At 39.0% G+C, this 21,608-nt stretch overlaps 1 protein-coding gene and 1 pseudogene across 1 annotated transcript in view; both read right to left on the reverse strand.

Annotated features, from left to right (window-relative positions):
• LOC110561735 (vomeronasal type-2 receptor 116-like) overlaps positions 1-21,608 on the reverse strand; it is a 799,658-nt gene that overhangs the window by 138,865 nt on the left and 639,185 nt on the right.
• LOC132650892 (single-stranded DNA-binding protein, mitochondrial-like) lies at positions 5,823-20,075 on the reverse strand (annotated as a pseudogene).

Raw genomic sequence — 21,608 nt, forward strand, 5'->3', positions numbered from 1 at the left:
GTGGGACTGAATATTACTTTTCTCATCCAGTATTGTGCATAGAACCTTTCTGTAAAGGTAACTTTTTGCCTATCTTGGTTGTTGTCTGAGAAGTTTACTACCTTCTTCTGCTAAGCTAGGCATACTCCTGGAAGCTTATAGCCTTTAATACAATCTAACCTATGCTTAGAATGTTTTCAGCCTCTCAGATTTACTACTGTATAACCTTTCTTGCTTTTCTGAGCTCTGGGCTGGCTGGCTCAACTCAGCTGCTCTGGCTCTAACTCTTCTCCCAGCTGACTCATTCAGTTGAGCTCTTCTCTTGGCCTCTGAGTTGCTCTGCTTGGCCTCAAACTAACTCTAGCAATCCGCTCTAATATTATGGCTCCCTCTTGTTCTCTGTCTCATTCTGTCTTCATCTGACTTCTCTTTCTGCAACCTGTCTCTATTACTGCCTCTTCTTTCTCTCCCTTTCAATCTCCCTCTCCCTGGAGTTTTTAGGTGCTATAAACCAAATGAACCTAATAGATATTTACAAAACATTTCACAGCCATATCCACCCACCCACCAACACACACAGAGACACATACCTTCTTCACTGCACCTCTTCAAACTTTTACTTAAATTAAAGACATACTCAAAACAAACCTGAACAGATACAAGAAAATTGAATTCCCTGCATCCTGTCATGGCACCACAAATTAAAGCTGGGTATCAACAATAACAAACTTACAAAGTCATGGTAACTGTACAGCTCTCAACTAAATGAAAAATTGGTCAGACCAGAAATAAAGAAAAGACTTCTTAGAATTCAATAAAGATTTACACACAGCATAATCAAACTTATGGGACATAATGAAAGTAATAATAGGGAGAAATTTTATAGTACTAAGTGCCCACATTTAAAAAAAGAAACTGGAGTGATCTTATAATAGTAAATTAGCAGGACATCTGAGTACTCTAGAACAAAAAGAAGGAATCACACACAAGAATAGTAGAAGGCAAGAAATAACCCAACTAAGGGCTGAAATTATAAACATAGAAACAAAGAGAACAATACAACAAATACAAGAGCTAATGCCAATACTTTTGAAATTATAGCACAAAATAGAAATAGAAGGAACATTGCACAATTCATTTTATAAAGCCATTGTTCCCAGGCATGGTGGCACATGCTTGTAATCCCAATATTCCAGAAAGCAGAGGCAGTCAGGACTCTGAGTTTCATGTCAGCAAGTCCAGGACAGCCAAGAATAAAGAGATTAAGAATTACACTTTTACACTTTCACACCCAAATACTAGATAGGAGAGAAAAAAGGGTGACATAGAGAGTGGTGCAAGACATGAAAACAAAATTATAACAAATAAGGAAAACACAAACAGAGAAAACTCTGGAGCTGGAGAACTTAGAGAAAAGATCAGGAACCACAAAGGTAAGCATCACCAAGAGAATACAAGTGATGGAAGAGAAAATCTCAGGCTCTGAAGATATAATTGCAGAAATTGATATATCTCTCAAAGAAAAAGTATCATCAGAAAAGTTCTGAACACAAAACAGCCACGAAATCAAGGATGCCATGAAAAGACAAAAATCTAAGAATAATGGGAATAGATGAAAAAGAAGATTCCAGTCTCCAAGGTCCAGAAAATATTTTTAAGAAAACTATATAAGAAAAATTTCACAACTTAAAAAGATGTCCATAAACATACAAGAGGCCTACAGAACACCAAATAGACTAGACCAGAAAAGAAACTCCTCACATTACATCATAGTCAAACACTAAATCTACAGACCAAATAAAAAATATTAAAAGCAACAAGGGGAAAAGGCCAAGTAACATATAAAGGTAGACCTATGAGAATCACACCAGACTTCTCAACAGAAACTATGAAAGCCAGAAGGTCATGGGCAGATGTCATACAGACTCTAAGAGACCACGGATGCCAACCTAGACTACTCTACCCAGCAAAGCTTTCACTCAACATACATGGAGAAAACAAAATATTTCATGAAAAACTAAACTTAAACAATATCTACGCAGCAACCCAGCTCAAGTGTCCATAGGTTTGTGGGTTTATTTATGAGCCTTCACTTCAATTCCATTGAATACAGAATACAGAATACAGAATACAGAAACCAGTCTGTTTCTTTAATAGTACCATGCTGTTTTTATTACTGCTGCTTTATACTATAGTTTGAGATAGGGATGGAGAAACTTCCCGAAGATCTGTTATTGTATAGGATTGTTTTAGATATTCTGTTTTTCTCCCACATGAAGCTGAGAATTGTTATTTCAAGGTCTGCAAGGAATTGTGTTGATATTTTGATGGGGATATCATTGAATCTGTAGATTGTTTTTGGTAATATGGCAATTTTTACTATGTTGATCCTACTGATCCATGAGCATGAGAGATCTATCTTTTGTTATCTTCTTCAATTTCTTTTTTCAGAGGCTTGAAGGTTTTTTTTCATATAGGTTTTTCACTTGCTTGATTAGGGTAACACCAAGATACTTTATGGGTTTTTTTTTTTCTGGCTATTGTGAGGGGTGTTGTTTGCCTAATTCTTTCTCAGGCAGTTTGTCTTTGTATACATGAGTGCTACTGATTTTTTGTTAACTTTGTACCCAGCCACTTCACTGAAGTGTTTTTCAATTGTAGGAATTCCCTGGTAGAACTTTTGGGGACACTTATGTATACTGTCATTTCATCTGTGAATAGTGATACTTTGACTTCTTCCTTTTCAATTTGTATCCCCTTAAACTCCTTTAGTTGTCTTATTGCTCTAGATAGGACTTCAGGTACTATATTGAAGAGATTTGGAGAGAGTGGGTAGCCTCACCTTGTCCCTGAGTTCAGTGGAATTGATTTAACTTTCTTTCCATTTAGTTTGATGTTAGCTGTGTATTGCCTTCACTGTTTTTAGGTATGTGCCTTGTATCCTCGGTCTCTTTGAGACTTTAAACAAGAATAAGTGTTGGATATTGTCAAATGCTTTTGCAGCGTCTAAGGAAATGATCATGTGGTTGTCTTATTTTTTTAATTTATTTATATGATGGATTACATTGATGGATTCCATGTATTTAACCACCGCTGCATGCGTGAGATGGAGCATACTTGGTCATGGTGGATGATATCTTTGATATGTTCTTGGATTTGGTTTGTGAGTATTGTATTGAGTATTTTTGCATCATTGTTCATAAGAGTGATTGGTCTAAAGTTCTCTTTCTTTTTTGGGGGTCTTTGAGGATTTATCAAGGTGACTACAGTCTTACAAAGGGAGTTTGGTCACATTGCTTCCATTTATATTTTATGAAATAGTTTGAAGAATATTGGTATTCTCTCTTCTTTGAAGCTCTGGTAGAATTCTGCTCTGAAATCATTTGGCCCTTGGTTGGGAGTCTTTTAATGTTTGCATCTATTCACTGAGGAATTGTAAGACTATTAAATTTCTTTACCTGATCTTGATTCAACTTTGGTAAGTGGAATCAATCAAAAAATGTATATTTCATTTAGATTTTCAAATTTTGTGGCATATAGGCTTTTGACATAAGAGCTAATGGTTCTTTGGATTTTTTAAGTGTCTGTTATATCTCTCTCTCTTTTTATCAGACTTGGTTGATTTGGATAGTGTCTCTCTGCCATTTATTTAGTTTGGCTAATAATTTGTCTATGGGGCTTATAGGGGGATACAAAGTGAATAAAGTGTAATTAATAATAATAAAAAATGTGCAGAAAAAGAATTTGTCTATGTTTTTTATTTTCTCAAAGAACTAGCTCCTGATTTTGTTGATTCTTTGAATTGTTCTCTTTGTTTCTAATGTATTGATTTCATCCCTGAGTTTGGTTATTTCTAGTGGTCTACTCCTGTTGGGTGTGTCTGCTTCCTTTTTTCCTAGGGTGTTCAGGTGTGCCATTAAGTTGCTTGTATGGGAAGTCTCCAATAGCTTAGGAAGGCACTTAGTGCTATTAAATCTCTTCTTAAGATTGCTTTCATTGCATCCCATAAGTTTGGGTATGATGTGCCTTCATTTTCATTGAATTATAGGAAGTTTTTTATTTCTTCCCTGACCCAGATTTCATTGAGTAGGGAGTTGTTCAGTTTCCTTGTATTTGTATTTTTGCTATTTCTGTTATTGTCAAGATCCATTTTTAGTCTATCATGGTCTGATAGGATACAAAATATTACTTCAATATTGTGTCTGTTGAGGCCTGGTTTGTGACCTACTGAATGGTCATTTTTAGAGAAGGGTCCATGAGGTGCTGAAAAGAAGATATTATATTTTCTGTTTGGGTGAATATTTCTCTAGATATCTGGTAGGTCCATTTAATTCATGACATCCATTAGTGTCATTATATCTCATTTTAGGTTCTGTTTCACTGCTCTGTCCTTTGATGATATTGAGTTGTTGTGGTCTCTCACTACTAATGTATGGAAATTGAAATGTTCTTTAAACTTCATTAATGTTTCTTTTACAAATGTCGGTGCCCTTGAATTTGGGGCATAGTTGCCCAGAATTGAGACACCACCTTGGTGGAATTTTCCTTTTATGAGTTTGAAGTATCCTTCCTCATCTCTTTCAATTAATTTTGGTTGAATGTCTGTTTTATTAGATATTAAAATTGCTATTCCTGCTTGTTTCTTGGGTCCATTTGCTTGAAAACCGCATTCCTGCTTCAACATCCCAGGAACTTTTCCAGGGATTAGCTCAGTGCTCTGAGGTTGGAACCAATTTTTCCCTCACCAGTGGGTTTCCTTTCACCTGGGAAACACAGTCAGTGGTGTTTTGTGGCCTACTGTTCCAACTATTGGTCACTGTGCAGTCTCTGCTACCCTGATGATCAGACACAGTGTGCAATCAACTCTGCCATCTGGGATATGTTTTTTTTGAATTTTTACTGAATATGAGTATTTTGATTGTATGCATGACTATGCACCTCTTGTGTGCCTGCTCCTCACAGTAGTCAGAAGATCACCTCAGAACTCATGAACCTAGAACAATGGATAGTAGTGGGTTCCATGTAAACACTGACAATTGAGCCCAATTATTTGCAAGAGCAGCAAGAGCTCCTCACTGCTGAGCCATCTCTCCTGCCTTATGCTGCTTATTTATGGTCAGCATTTACATTGCTAATATTTTTATCTTTCTATTTTTACCTGTTTAAACATGCATTCCCTTTTAGTAAGATCTTATTAATGTTACATTTTAAGCTGTGGCACTGCTGGTTTCTGAAAGATTAATACAGAATTGGATTGAATGTATAATTCCTTGTAGGAACTTCAGTAAAGATCTCTGAGTTTTTTCTACCTATTATATTTGTTTGATTGACTTTTAGGGGAGGCTCTCTCTTACAATATAGGTCTGGCTGTCCTGGAACTCTTTGCATAGATCATGCTGGCATCAACTCAATGAGATTCACCTGCCTCTGCCTCCTGATAGATGGAATTAGAGGCATAACTGAATACACCCAGTTTGTCCATCATTTTTTGTATTTAATAAATGTTCATACATTTCTCTAATATGTACTCAGTACTGTTCATCTGTTCATTTCTCTCTGTGTCTCTGTCTCTATCTTTCTCTTTCTATTTCACTCTCTTCTCTCTGTTTGTCTTTGTACACATTAATTGGCATGTCTGTTCCAAGGCTATATCCTATTCAAAAAGTTTAGATATGACACAGTTATTCAGTTTTCTTCTAAGAATGACTTATTGATAACATTAACACTTCCTTTTTAATATAAAAGCTTTAATCTTTATTTTTCAACTATAGATTATACATGATTTGGAAAGGAGAATATACAAAACAATTATCAAAGAAGAATCATGTGTTCTATGCCTTTTCTTTTGTCTGGTCACTCACAAATATGATCTTATCAGCTATGATTGTTGTTGTTTGCCACCTCACATTATTTTTATTCATATATTCACTGTACTCCGCTTTCCCTTCCACAAATATATGAGTCCCCCTTTTCACATACTGATATGCCACTTCCCTGAGGCATGGTCAAAGCATAATATTCAGTGCCATGCTGTGTTTTGACTGAGGTCACCCATTTGTACAGTGTCCCCTGATCACCACATCTCATTTGTTGCTAGATAAAATATCGTGACTGTTTTTTCCTTCCACCTGTCTCATGAGAGGGTCCTGACTGACTTAATCAAGGAACTGAACAGGATTCATAGATCGCTCAAGAACTCAACTGCTCACTACTTTAGATTCCTGTTTTACAAAGTGATGAAACTTCTGTAACACAGGTCTTCAAAGCACACCTTTGGGTTTTCTTACAATCTAACCTTTAGGCTTTTTCTTCTCTCCTCCTTCACCCAATGCACAGCACCCAACTGTCTAACATTAGCACTTCTGTGTCAGAAAATAAATGGAAGAAGCACTAGAATTATATGATTATATTGCCAATGAAGTATAAATTTATATTGCTCCCACTCTTTCTATTGTACAAATGTATGGCATATTTTAGAATTCAGTGACCTTCAATGATGTACATGTGAAATTCAGCCAAGAAGAGTGGACTTTGCTGGAGCCTTCCCAGAAGCAACTCTACAAAGATGTGATGTTAGAGACCTGCAGAAACCTTACTGCAAATTTTCTTTCACTTTTAAAATAAGGAGACAACTCTTACTTTGTTATTGATCCTCTTCTGTAATTCCAATTGAGAATGAGGAGGAATGAGGTGAATAACTCAGGCATGGTTCTAAGGGTCACAGAAGATAGTGATTTAAGTTTTGCCTTAATAATTATATGATATTTTCAATATCGTATATTTTCTGGTACTATGTTTTAGGCTACAATTTGGAAGAACATAATATTGAAGAACATTTTCAAAGTTCTACAAGTAATAGAAGGTAATTTTATGTGTATGCTGATACAGATATGCCTCTTAAGAAATACTAATGTGTCCTGGAAGTTTGTATTTGTTTGTTTGTTGGATGCTTTTGGTTTTTGTTCTTGAAATGGGTTTTGTGTGTGTGTGTGTGTGTGTGTGTGTGTGTGTGTTGCCTTGGCTGTCTTAGACTTGCTTGGCAGACCAGGCTGACTTCAAAATCACACAGATCTGCCTGCTTCTGCCTTCATGAGTGCTGGGATTAAAGGCATGTACTACCATGCCTAGCTGTCTCCTGTAAGTTTTAAAGAAAAGCAACAGTGTAAAAACAGCACTGCTTTATGTGTACTGATGATCGTTAAAATCTCACAGTTCCATGTACTTCAATGTCAGTTATCTGGTTTGTGTTTTCAAGGCACTCCCCTAAGAAAGAAGAAAATAAAATAATGTTGTAACAGATAATACCATTGAATCTTATGGATATTACAGCTATTCAGTTGAACTGTCAATCTTTTTAGGTTCATTCTATCTACTCATATATTGTAAGAGGTATACACATTGAAAAAGTAATCAGTATGTGTCCCAAACTTTCTAATATGCAAATAGTTCATAGTATAACTAGTGTTACTCATATTCTTTTAGTAACATTGTAAAATTTAGTGAAAGGAGCAGCTTATGAGAGTCAAGAATATTTTTGTGGAGAAATCATAACCCCTATACCACATATTTATGATAAACCAAAGTCAAACTGTGCTAATTCAACGTAGAAATCTTTTATTATGATTCTAATTTAAATAGGAGTATCATTGTTTCCAACCCACATGAGCATAGGGATATTGAAAGAAGCAATGGACCTCTCTTTCTCCAAGAACAATTAGAGGTTTTGTAGTTTTCCCCACTTTGAGTAGATTTTCTGAATGTGATACAAGGTGACTGTTAATTGGTTTTGTAATTTCATTAAGAATGCACCAGGAAACTCACACTGCTGAAAATAACTATGAATACTAGGAATTTGGAAATTCTTCTGCTTGTTCTGGTTCAGTTTGCATATGAAGTATCATTCATACTATACAAAAAAACTAGCTCTATGGAAATACCTCCCTTTTCTGAAGGGGAAAGAAAATAAGAGTGGTAGGAATGGAGGGTAGTACTGGGGGAGAGAAGGGAAGGGACTACGATTGGAATGTAAAGTAAATAAATAAACTTATTTTTAAATAGAATACAATGAATTGTAAATATAAATTACATGCAAATAAACACGTTTTAGGGAAGACATATTGATTCTGATTCTCACCATTTACTGTTTTCAATTGCCTCACTTTACACAAGAAAATTTCCATCCAGTGGATGAATATGTGGGGAATGGCGAACTAACACCAACCAGGAAGTTCTCTGACAGTAACACAACAGTGGTAGTCTGTAGAAGTTTCTTTGTGTACATATACCTATTGTTCCAGGGATACTATTGAAAAACATCACAACCCAGACTGAATTTTGAGATATGAGGGTGGAGGCTTTCTCTTCCACGTAAGACCCTGCTGCTGGCCTAGTTGTATAACCATGGCAAAGGTACGTTTTCTCTGCCTGACTTCATCTGGAGAGTGTCTTTGGACATAGAAGCCACCAACCACATTTGATAGATGGCCTTTGACACAGATCCCAGCTAACTCTCCCCTCCCTTAAAACATAGGATAACTAGGTACTGTGTTCTTGTTCATATGATAGGAATGTGCTGTTTAATGCAAATCAGGCATTCTTAAAGTACCTAGTTTTAAACAATTATGTACACTTATCCTTGGAGCACCCCATTCACTTCCCAAGTGGTATATAGCCTCTGTTTTCTGGAATTAAAGTTGAACTTACTTTCTGAGGTGGTTCCCAGAGTGTCTGATCGCTGTTATGCTTGCGGGCCTTCCAAGCTTTATACCTCATCTTCTGTCCCTCCTGCCTTCCTGGGGTAATGAGAAACAGCCCTCCAGGCAGAAAGAGAACCACATTCTCTGAAATTATTGTGATAAAATGTTTCAAAATTCATAGCATTTCATATTTCACGTTTCTGGATGTGAGATGGTCAATCAACTGGAGTCATGGGGTGGGACTCTTTAAAATGAGTTATACCGACTTTCCCAGGCTGATCCGTGGGCACAAGGGTGCCTGAGACTTGGAGTCCCAGTCGTGGGGGGACCCCACGGGGAAGCAAGGTTTTGGGTCTGATTGCAGGTCACCCAATCTTTTCCCCGGAAGGTCTCTGCCACCATCACAGCTGAGCTCCTGCCACACACGGAGAGCTGCACACTCAGCTCAGCGGTACAGACGAGCTACACGCCCCAGTACAACAGGGACTGGGAACCCCTGTCTGAAGAGGACCCCACAGAGAAGGAAGAAACTGTGCTGCTGGGGTCAGCGAGGGAAAGTCTAGCAGACTTCAGATCACAAACAGGTGAGTACACCCAGCCATCACAGATCTGGGCCCAAACAGGGACCACAGAGTGATTGGAAACTCAGCTCCCGCAGACTAGCAGGTGGGCGCACACTCTGCCAGCCCAGAGGACTGCTTTGCACCAACTACTCCTTACAGACAAAACTGTGTGCCCCAAGACACCAGAGCAGTACTCACCCGCCACAGATTACCTCTTGGGTTCTGGGACACAGAGCCCCAACCTCAGACCTACAAAAGACCGGGAACCCTGATATCAACCCCCAGATACTGCTCCAAGGGGCAACCAGTTATCCCTAACAAAACTGACCAAACCACGGGACACACACAGGTTATAGCAGCTGATCACTAAATTTACAGCAAGAAACCCAGAAGAAGGGCAGCTGTGTCCAGAACTTCCCCCAGTGAGAGGAGAGCCCTCTTGACTGATCAGGACGACAGTTACCACCCAGGTCTCTATGCCTGACGTGAGCTGTAGCAACTCCTGAAAAACACCGGACATCCAGTGACTATACCCAAAAAGCTGGGAAGGCTTCCTTGAGGAAAAACCATCTTCCTGCCAAAGAGATTCTCTCCACTACAAGAGTCCAGGAACAACCAGAATCTAAATTCAAACAACTAAGATAGCTCAATGGGTATAGGACAGTGTAAAAGTTCAACCAACAAAAGCCAGAGCATTATGGCATCTCCAGAACCCAGTTATCCGGGGGCAAATAGCCCTAGACACCCCAGCATAAATGAAATTCAAGGAGACGACCTAACATCTATGCTCAAGAAGATGATAACAGAGGAAACAAATAAAATAAAAAAGAAATAGAAGAAGCTGCAGCCAAACAGTCTGTGACCTTTAGAGAGGAAATGCTTAAATCACTGAATGAAATAAAAGAAACACTGGATTATTCAAACAAACAGCTGAAGGAATTCACAGAAAAAACATGAAAATACAGTCAGACAGGGGAAGGAAACCAACAAAATAACTCAAGACCTGAAGATAGAATTGGAAAAATTAAAAAAAAAAACAGTAATGGAAGAAATTGTGGAGAGAAAGAACTTAGGGAAGAAAGCAGGAACTACAGAGGTTAGCATAACCAATAGGCTAAAAGAAATGGAAGAAAGAATCTCAACTGTGGAAGATATAATGGAAGAAATAGATGTATCTGTCAAAGAAAATGTTAAATCTAAAAAATTCCTGACACAGACCGTCCAAGAAATTCAAGACAACATAAAAAGACAAAACCTAAGAAGAATAGGAATAGAGGAAAAAGAAGATTCCCTGCACCAAGGCCCAGAAAATATTTTCAACAAAATCATTGAAGAAAATTTCCCCAACTTAAAAGAGAGGCCAATAAGAGTACAAGAGGCCTATAGAACACCCAATAAACTAGACCAGAAAAGAAAATCCTCCAGCCACATAATAATCAAAACCATAAGTATAAAGAACAAAGAAAAAATACTAAAAGCTGCAAGAGAAAAAAGCCAAGTAACATATAATGGCAAGCCCATTAGAATCACACCTGACTTTTCAACAGAGATTATGAAAGCCAGAAGGGCCTGGATGGATATCATGCAGACCCTAAGAGAAGACAGATGTCAGCCTAGGCTACTATACCCTGCAAAACTCTCAGTCCTCATAGACTGAGAAAACAAGATATTCAATGACAAAAACAAATTTCAACAATACCTACAAACAAATCCAGCATTACAGAAGACACTGGAAGGGAAAATACAACCCAAGAAAACTAGCTACATTCAAGAAAACATAGGAAATAAATAACCCCACTACAGTAAAACAAGAAGCAACCAAGCACACAACCGTATGACCACAGCAACATCAAATTCAAAGGATCTAAAAGCCACTGGTCATTAATCTCTCTCAATATGAATGGACTTAATTCTCCAATAAAAAGACAGAGACTAACATAATGGATGCGTAAACAAAACCCAGCAATCTGTTGTATATAAGAAACACACCTAAGTCACAAAGATAGACATTACCGGAGGATAAAGGGATGGAAGACGGCTTTTCAAGCAAATGGATGCAAGAAGCAAGCAGGAGTAGCCATTCTAATATCTGATAAAATAGACTTTCAACCAAAATTAATCAAAAGAGATGGGGAAGGACACTTCATACTCATCAAGGGAAAATTCCACCAGGAAGACATCACAATCCTGAATATCTATGCCCCAAATACAAGGGTACCCACATTTGTGAAAGAAAGAAACATTGATAAAACTTAAACCACACATGGATCCCCACACACTAATAATGGGAGACTTCAACACCCCACTCTCAACACAGGACAGGTCAACTAAACAGAAATTAAACAAAGAAACAATATCTCTAGCAGAGGTCATGAATCAAATGGACCTAACAGACATTTACAGAACCTTACACCCAAACACAAAAGAATTTACCTTCTTCTCAGCACCTCATGGAACCTTCTCCAAAATAGACCACATAGTTGGTCACAAAGCAAGCCTCAACAGATACAAGAAGATTGAAATAATCCCTTGTATCCTGTATGATCACCATGGAATAAAGCTGGACCTCAGTAACAACAAAAATAGCAAAAAGCCTACACATACATGGAAACTGAACAACTTGCTACTAAAAGACAGCTGGGTCAGGGAAGAAATAAAGAAAGAAATTAAAATCTTCCTAGAACTCAATGAAAATGAAGACACAACATACCCAAACTTATGGGACACAATGAAAGCAGTGCTAAGAGGAAAGTTCATAGCACTAAGTGCCTTCAAGAAGAAATTTGAGACAGCGCATTCAAGCAACTTAATGGCTCACTTAAAAACCCTAGAAAAAGAAGAAGCAGACACACCAAGAAGGAGCAGACGGCTGGAAATAATCAACCTCAGGGCTGAAATCAATCAATTAGAAACAAATAAAACAATTCAAAGAATCAATGAAACCAAGAGCTGGTTCTTTGAGAAAATCAACAAACCTTTAGCCAAGATAGACAAACCTTTAGCCAAGCTAACTAAAAGGCAGTGAGACACCATCCAAATCAACAAAATCAGAAATGAAATGGGGGACATAACTACAAACACTGAGGAAATTCAAACAATAGTTAGGACTTACTTCAAAAGTCTATATGTAACAAAATTTGAAAATTTAAATGGAATGGACAATTTTCTTGATTGATTCCACTTATCAAAGCTGAATCAGGACCAGGTAAATCAATTAAATAGTCCTATATCCCCCAAGGAAATAGAAGCAGTCATCAAAAGTTTCCCATCCAAAAAAAGCCCAGCGCAGAATTCTACCAGACATTCAAAAAAGAGCTAACTCCAGTTCTCTTCAAACTATTCCACAAAATCAAAACAGAAGCAACATTAACAAACTCATTCTATGAAGCCACAATCACCTTGGTACCTAAACCTCACAAAGACCCAACCAAAAAAGAGAACTTCAGGCCAATCTCCCTTATGAACATTGATGCAAAAATACTCAACAAAATACTCGCAAACCGTATACAAGAACACATCAAAGATATCATCCACCATGACCAAGTAGGCTTCATCCCAGGTATGCATGGGTGGTTCAATATATGGAAATCCATCAATGTGATCCACCATATTAACAAACTGAAAGAAAAAAACCACATAATAATCTCCCTAGATGCTGAAAAAGCATTTGACAAAATCCAACATCCATTCATGTTTAAAGTATTGGAGAGATCAGGGATACAAGGCACATATCTAAACATAGTAAAGGCAATATACAACAAGCCTATAGCCAACATCAAACTGAACAGAGAGAAACTTAAAGCAATCCCACTGAAATCAGGGACAAGACAAGACTGCCCACTCTCTCCATATCTCTTCAAAATAGTTCTGGAAGTTCTTGCTAGAGCAATAAGACAATTGAAGGAGATCAAGGGGATACAAATTGGAAAGGAAGAAGTCAAATTATCACTATTTGCAGATGATATGAGAGCATACATGAGTGACCCCAAAAACTCTACCAGGGAACTCCTACAGCTGATAAACACCTTCGTCAAAGTGGCCGCATACAAAATTAACTCAAAAAAATCAGTAGCCCTCCTGTATACAAAAGACAAAAGGGCTGAGAAAGAAATTAGAGAAACAACACTCTTCACCATAGCCACAAATGACATAAAGTACCTTGGTGTAACCCTTACCAAGCAAGTCAAAGACTTGTATGAAAAAAATTTCATGTCTCTGAAGAAAGAATTAGAAGAAGATATCAGAAGATGGAAAGATCTCCCATGCTCATGGCTTGGCAGGATTAACATAGTAAAAATGGCCATCTTACCAAAAGCAATCTACAGATTCAATGCAATGCCCATCAAATTACCAACACAATTCTTTACAGATCTGGAAAGAAAAATTCTCAACTTCATATGGAATAACAAGAAACCCAGAATTGCTAAAACAATCCTCTACAATAAAAGATCTTCTGGAGGTATCTCCATCCCTGATCTCAAGCTGTACTATAGAGCAACAGTTTTAAAAACTGCATGGTACTGGCAGAAACAGAATGGTGGATCAATGGAACTGAACAGAGGCCCCAGAAATAAACCCACACACTTATGGACACCTGATCTTTGACAAAGACGCCAAAACCATACAATGGAAAAAAGATAGCATCTTCAACAAATGGTGCTGGTCTAACTGGATGTCTACATGTAGAAAAATGAAAATAGATTCATACTTATCACCCTGCACAAAACTGAAGTCCAAGTGGATCAAAACCTCAACATAAAACCAGACACATTAAATTGGCTTGAAAAAAAAGTGGGGAATACCCTAGAACTCATTGGTACAGGAGAAAACTTCCTGAACAGAACACCAACAGCACAGGCTCTAAGAGCAACAATCAATAAATGGGACCTCATGAAACTGAAAAGCTTCTGCAAAGCAAAGGACATAGTCATCAAAACAAAGCGACTGCCTACAGTTTGGGAAAGAATCGTCACCAACCCTTTATCTGACAGAGGACTCATATCCAGTATATATAAAGAACTAAAGAAGCTGAAAAGCAGCAAACCAAGTAATCCACTTAAAAAATGGGGAACAGAGCTAAACAGAGAATTCTCTGTAGAGGAATACCGAATGGCAGAGAAGCACTTAAAGAAATGCTCAACCTCACTAGCTACTAGGGAAATGCAAATCAAAACAACCCTGAGATTTCACCTTATACCCATGAGAATGGCCAAGATCAAAAACTCAAGTGACAACACATGCTGGAGAGGTTGTGGAGAAAGGGGAACCCTTCTCCACTGCTGGTGGGAATGTAAACTTGTACAACCACTCTGGAAATCAATCTGGCGTTTTCTCAGACAACTAGAAATAGTGCTTCCTCAAAATCCAGCCATACCACTCCTAGGCATATATCCAAAAGAGGCTCAAGTACACAGAAAGGAAATTTGCTCAACCATGTTTGTAGCAGCTTTATTTGTAATAGCCAGAATCTGGAAACAACCCAGATGCCCCTCAACTGAAGAATGGCTGCAGAAATTGTGGTACATCTACACAATGGAATATTACTCAGCAATGAAAAATAAGGAAATCATGAAATTTGCAGGTAAATGGTGGGATCTGGAAAGGATCATCCTGAGTGAGTTGTCCCAGAAGCAAAAAGACACACACGGTATATACTCACTCATATAGACATACAACATAGGACAAACCCACTAAAATCTGTGCATCTAAAGAAACTAAGCAAAAGAGAGAACCCTACCTTAAACGGTCAATCCCCATCCTGAAATGCAAAGAGGATGGACATCAGAAGAAGAAAACAGGAAACAACCTAGGAACCTACCACAGAGGGCCTCTGAAAGCCTCTGCCCTACAGACTATCAAAGCAGATGCTGAGCCTGATGGGCAACTGCTGGGCAGAGTGAATGGAATTTTATGTAAGAACTGGGAAATATTAAGAGCTGGAGAGGACAGGGTCTCCACAAGGAGAGCAACAGAACAAGAAAATTTGAACACAGGGAACTTCCCAGAGACTCATACTCCAACCAAGGACTATTCATAGAGATAACCCAGAACCCCTGCACAGATGTAGCCCAGGGCAGTTCAGAGTCCAATTGGGTTACATAGTAATGTGAAGAGGGACTGCCTCTGACATAATCTGATTGGCCTGCTCTTTGATCACCTCCCCCTGGGGGGGAGCAGCCTTACCAGGCCATAGTAGAGGACAATGCAGCCACTTTTGATCTGAACTGATGGACTAAGATCAGAAAGGAGAGGAGAACCTCCCCTATTAGTGGACTTGGGGAGTGGCATGCATGCAGAGGGAGGAGGGAGGGTGGGATTGGGAGGGGAGGAGAGAGGGGATTATGGGGGGATGCAGAATGAATAAAGTGTAATTGATGAAAAATTTTAAAAAAGGGAAAAAATAATTTAAGAACCTTAAATGACTTTCAAAAGTAGAGAAAAACATGGAGTTAGTCAATTTACATGGAGCACGATTCGCCCCTGGGGGCAATGGTCTCCTGAACCTACTCAGACCTTGGACACCACCACTGCTAGTTCTAGAACTGATGCAGGATGTTCCAACGAGGGGGTTAAGGTTTCTCATAATATTTCACATAAGCCCACACCTGTTTGTTTATATCCCCCATTTTTATTCATTATTAGCCAGATAGAGCCAAGTAATTGTGGTAATGATACTTGCTTTTTTGCCCAATGCTGGAATGCTAGTGAATTTAGGTATGCCCTGGTTACTCGCATGCCTCGCTGGGTGCCTGTGCCCGTTGATGCCCCTCACACTATGACTCTCTTCAGACAGAAAAGGGATCTTGGAACTACAGCCACCATTGTTACTGCCATCTCATTGGCAGCTGTTGGAGCTACCACCGAGGCATTAGCCATGAGTCATACTGTGCAGACTGCTCAGACCCTGAATAATCTTTTAGCCAATGTAGCTCATGCCTTAGATGTACAAAAAGTAATTAATGGCCAACTAAAAGGAGGCTTGATGGTGTTCAATCAGAGGATTGACCTCTTGCAGGAGCAAATTGATACCCTATGGCAAATCGCTCAACTTGGCTGTCAATGAAAGCATGCTGGACTTTGAGTCACTAGCATACAACATGAGAATTTTTCCTGTGTTGAAAATCTGTCTAAACAATTGTCTAGCTATATTTTAGGTAATTGGACTGGAGAATTCGATACTACGATGGAGCAGCTGAGAGTGGCCATTGTCACAGTAAATTCTACCAGAGTGGACGCAGGACTAGCCACAGGATTATCATCATGGATTGCTGCAGCCATGAATCATCTGAAGGAATGGGCGGACACGGGAGCGTTAGCAGGCCTTCTGGTGTTGGTCACCTTGGTTTGCCTGTGGTGTATATGCAAGATTAGGGTCTCACAACAGCATAATGCAGCCATGACCATTCAGGCCTTTACAGCCATTGAAGCAGGACAGTCTCCCCAAGCATGGGAGCTAAAATGTTATGCTCAAGATGCGAGGCTAAGCACTGCACTCAGGGTCAGCTGCTTTCAAACCAGAGAAGAGCATGTCTGATTGCATGCGGGTTGATGCCCCAGGTCCCGCCTCTGAGAAAAAGGTATTGGACAGGTCTGATGCTCTTTGGGTGGATGACACCTAAATGAACATTGGTACAAAGTCCCAATTTATTTCTAATATCAGAGATCAGACCTCTACTCTTGCCTGATGTGTCTAAAACAAAAAGGGGGAACTGTAGAGAGCTGCGTAATGCCGGGCCTTAAAGATGGAGCTGGTTTTCGCCTTCCACCTTCCCGATGATGAGTGCTCTCTGTCACAAACAACTCCATATTTGGCTAAGGCTGAGGATCTGGCTTGCTTCCGTGTATGTGGACCTATCTGCATTGCCCAAGTGGCATGCTGGGGTTGGCTACCCAGAGGCTATTTAAGCTATGGGCTGGCTTTCCCCAGGGTCAGATCATTGTTCAAGGTTACTGAATAAATTGCATTGAAAAAAAAAAAGAAAAAAATGAGTTATACCTAGTGTTTATTTCACAGTAAGGTTGGAGGCAAGCTTCATGGTATTAAATCTTCTAAGGTGAGCACAGTGGCCTATGGAGAAGAAATAAAAGGAGAACTTTTATTTCATTTTTTTTAATAGCTGAGTAGTATTCAGAGAAAGTATGGGTGGATGGTAGAGGAGGGGAACTCCCCTTTTGAGTGGACTAGCAGAAGATGATAGGGGAAAGAGGGAGGGAAGGTGGGCCCAGTAGGAGTTGAGGGAGTGGCCTTCAATCAGGATATATAATGAATAAATTGTGAAAAATAAAAATAATTAATAAAATATAAAACAATTAGGAAAACAAAATGAGAAATCAAATATTTCAGTCCAGTCTGGGTAAACACCCTCCTTCAAAGGAAAGAAAGAAGATATGAAGAAACAAAAAGAAAATCTTTGTCTTTGTCACCTTTCTTCCTGTGGGCTCATTTGATAATCATTATGCAATGGAGACAATGCTGCTCTCTCGAAGTTTATATTTCCATAGATGTAGGCTTCAAATCTGAAACTAATGTCAAAGGTTCCTATTTAACATATCAAAACAAACCTAGCTGCCAATTTTCTCCCAGCAATCCCTCACTCCTTCCATGTTATATGGTCCTCCAAGCTGGCATAGGACCTGAGCTAACCTCACTCCCCTCTCCCCCATACATAGTCAAACTATTTTGGCTACCTAGTACTGTCGAGAACCATGCAGGAGCAATAGCAAAACAGCTGTAACACTCATGGAATTTGGCTCCCCTGTCAGAATAGCCATGATGAGTTTGTCTTGGAGAAGCATAGCCACAAGAATTGCTTATACTGAGGACTTTGTGCTGTTATGGCATATAGCTCTCTTGATGCCCTTATGATGCCCATATTCCTCATAACATGAGTTGTTTGAAAACTCTAAGGAGGCTTCTAGCCCCTCACTGGGCAATACCACTGGCATTTAAAATTAAAAATGCTTGATCTCTTTTCGCATGGTTGCTGGGGCATATTAATGAATTAACCACTGCCCTTGAAAGAAACCGTAGATGTAGGTTGTTAGCAATGACCATTACCCTTAGAAGGAATTTGGAAAAACAGATTGTTTAACAAGGTCAGGGAAGATTTTTTGCTAATGGCTCTGATGTAAAAAAAAAATCTTAGAGACTAATTTAAAGTTAAAAAAAAAGTACACTCTTAATAGTAAAGTCAGGGATGCTTTAAGGTTGATGAGCAGAAACAACAGCCCAAGGTAGCATTGGCTGACTGGACACCCTCAAGCTGGGCTTGAAACTGAGACAGCAGTTGATTCCCCTATACTTATTTTTTGTTCTCAGCTTCTTGATATGATTTAATAAAAATTATTGAGTAGATGCATACCCCCCTTTAAGATTTAAAGTACAGGTGGCAGTACTATGCCATTTTTTTTTATTACTGTTGCTCTACAGCATAGCTTGATATCTGGGATAAAGATACCTCCAGAAAATTGTCATTATACAGGCTTGTTTTATCAATTCTGGGTTTATTGTTTTCCCATACAAAATTGAGATTTGCCAAGTTTGCAGAGCCATCTCCCTCTGGGCCCCCTTATAACACTTACCCAATTATCTGTTAACTGATTAAACTTAATGTTACCTTAATGGAGGTGCCTAAATTGTGAAAATATCTTAATCACAACACACTCACTTATTATGGGACCAAGGACCCAATTCTTCATTCCTTATCACCTTAAGCTCCAGACCAAAAGTCTAGGAATATAAATTAAGGATCTTAGATTCCATTTCGAATGTCTTGTAAATTGTTTAAGGCCTTGAGGCAAAATGTGCTGGATCAGGCCAACCCTCCAACAGAAACTCCTTTGCTTATCTTACAATGTTAAATATTGATTGGATGACCCAGACACTCACCAAGGTGCATTGCCTTGTGGATTTAACCTTTTAAATATCAAAAATAGCTTACCCTTGGGGAATTTTCAGATCCTGAACTAGATGACTCCCTGAGCTCAGAAAATAAGGCTTTGATTTTAATCTACTCCTGAAGTGAGATTTATTGGTTTCAATCCAGAACACAATATAGTGAAAATATTCAAATGCCTCTCCTATGGTCATGGCTAGGACAAGTGATCCCTCCTGTGACTTCTGGCTGCAGGTTCCCACCAAGAATCTGGAAGTACCCAATAAAGTAGGTCCTGCTCTTCAGCCTCCTGCTCTACAGGTTGGGGCAATATCCACACACTCACCAGTTACGACTTTGGAAATCACCTGAAATATCCTCACAGGACACAGCAGCCTTGATTAGACCACAGGACACCAACTTTTAAAAGCCACTCACATACAGAGCCAATATGCACTATGGAACCAGGAAGAACCAGCCTCTTTCGCTGACTGAAGGGGTAGCCTTACAGTCCTGATTGGCCAGTGAGTCCTGAGTGACATGAGCACCTCCCTTAAGGTTAGAGTGCACTAAAGGGACCAGGCTTAGTGATTCTTGGCCCAGGTTTCCATTTCAGGCCCACACGTTTTCCAGATATGCAGAGATTTATATTTCTGTATCATTTGTGCCTGTCCTCCCCTAGCCTACCTTCTGTCTTCCAGTACTTGGGAGACACTTTCCCACTTCCTCTATATATACTTCAAGGTGTATAGCTACACAGCCCATTATTCAATCAGCAGAGGAGTGAAAACTCTGTCCCTCAGGTGTATGAGTGCCAAGAATATTAAGAATTAAAGAGAGATTTCAGAAAATGCAATGAGATTTTTGTTTAGTGATTTCACATTAGGGTCAAGTAAACTGCAGTTACTTTCCCCCTGCAAGGTCTGAGGTGCCACGGATCGGCCCAGTCGGGCTCCTGTCATCCTCGGGAGAACAAGGCTTTAGACAGGAAGACACGGTTTTGGCGAAGAATTGACAGACAGAGACACCTTGATGGTTTTGACTCTGCTGCAACTTTACTGAAATCAAGCTAGTATTTTTATAATGATTTCACAAAAGGCACCTTAAAATTGGCATACTTCCAAGAACATTTAGACTTTTACCAAGAATACAAAGTTTACATTTTAACTCAAAATGCAGTCAAACATAAAGCAGTACCCACAAGTAATCTTGGCCTAAAAACTTTTTGATCAGAGCAAACAAAGGAAAAGAAACCTCAAATATAGTTTCATATATATATTTTCAAATATAGCTAACCAATGAAGAGGAAAGTCAGGAGCTAAGTCAGATGCCTGCCAAAGTCTAAACACACCTTTGTCAACCATCCTCCCTTAAGTCCTGCTAAAGATTTATGATCTTCTTTAGGAACAAGGCACTGAAGGGAGGGGTAAACTCCCACCAGCTGCACCTCTCATGCTATTATTTCTTAAGAAGGAGCCTATTATTGTTTTACTATTCTTAATGCCTATTAATATTAAATCTAATTCATTACTTTTTTAAACTTTTTTTTATTAAAGCCTTTAACAATCTACTAATGATAATTTTTTTTAAATAAAGTTAGTTGTGCTGTTTCAGGTGTCACAAAGAAAGATCAAAGAATTCATTATTCCAGCCCCAGAGCCCCAACTGAAGAAGCATAGAAATCTCAGAACACATCTCTTTTCCAAGTGGGATGAGTTTTCCAGGGACCTTCCAGGGGGGCGTATTTCCGGGGAAATCATATCCCCCGCCCTGTAGCTTATGCTACTATGGCGACACTGGCATGGGTGTAGCACTGAGGCAACCCAGGAGGAAAGCAGGAAACATGTGACATTTTTTAACACCACTTAAGCAAGCACTTGTTCTCAATGGAAGGTGAGGGAAAAGCTGTATTAATAAAGGCACTCTACATGAAAAGATCTGATAGAATGTATTTCTCTGTGTATATAGAAAGTTGATTTATAAGAATGCCTCAAAGGCTGTGCAGAGTTGATACACTAGAATTTCAAAAAAGTAGACCCTAATGCTAGCCAGAGCTAAGGCACGAAGAACAAGAGACAGAATGACGATCTTCAGTTTCCATTATATATTTAGGCTACCACTAGATATGTGGCTTAGGTTAAGGAGGGAGCTTATCACCTCAATAGGTCCAGACCAAAGAAAGGTTTTCTTGCTTCAAAAGATATAATTAAAAAGTTCCCTGATAATACCCAACTATTTGGATTTTATTTACATGAAATACAGTTATTTGATCTCATTTTTAAATAATTTTTGTTTTATTTTTTTGTTTTTCCAGACAGGATTTCTCTGTGTAGCCTTAGCTGTGCTGTACTGGCTTTTGTCGACCAGGTTGGCCTCAAACTCACAGAGATCCACCTACCCCTGCCTCCCTGACAGCTGGGATTACTTGTGTGAACCACCTCAGCACAGGGAATGATGACATTACCCCACTCTTCCAAAGTTGACTTCTATTATTG

This window comes from Meriones unguiculatus (genome assembly GCF_030254825.1).
Source record: "Meriones unguiculatus strain TT.TT164.6M chromosome 13 unlocalized genomic scaffold, Bangor_MerUng_6.1 Chr13_unordered_Scaffold_34, whole genome shotgun sequence".
Lineage (NCBI taxonomy): Eukaryota > Metazoa > Chordata > Mammalia > Rodentia > Muridae > Meriones > Meriones unguiculatus.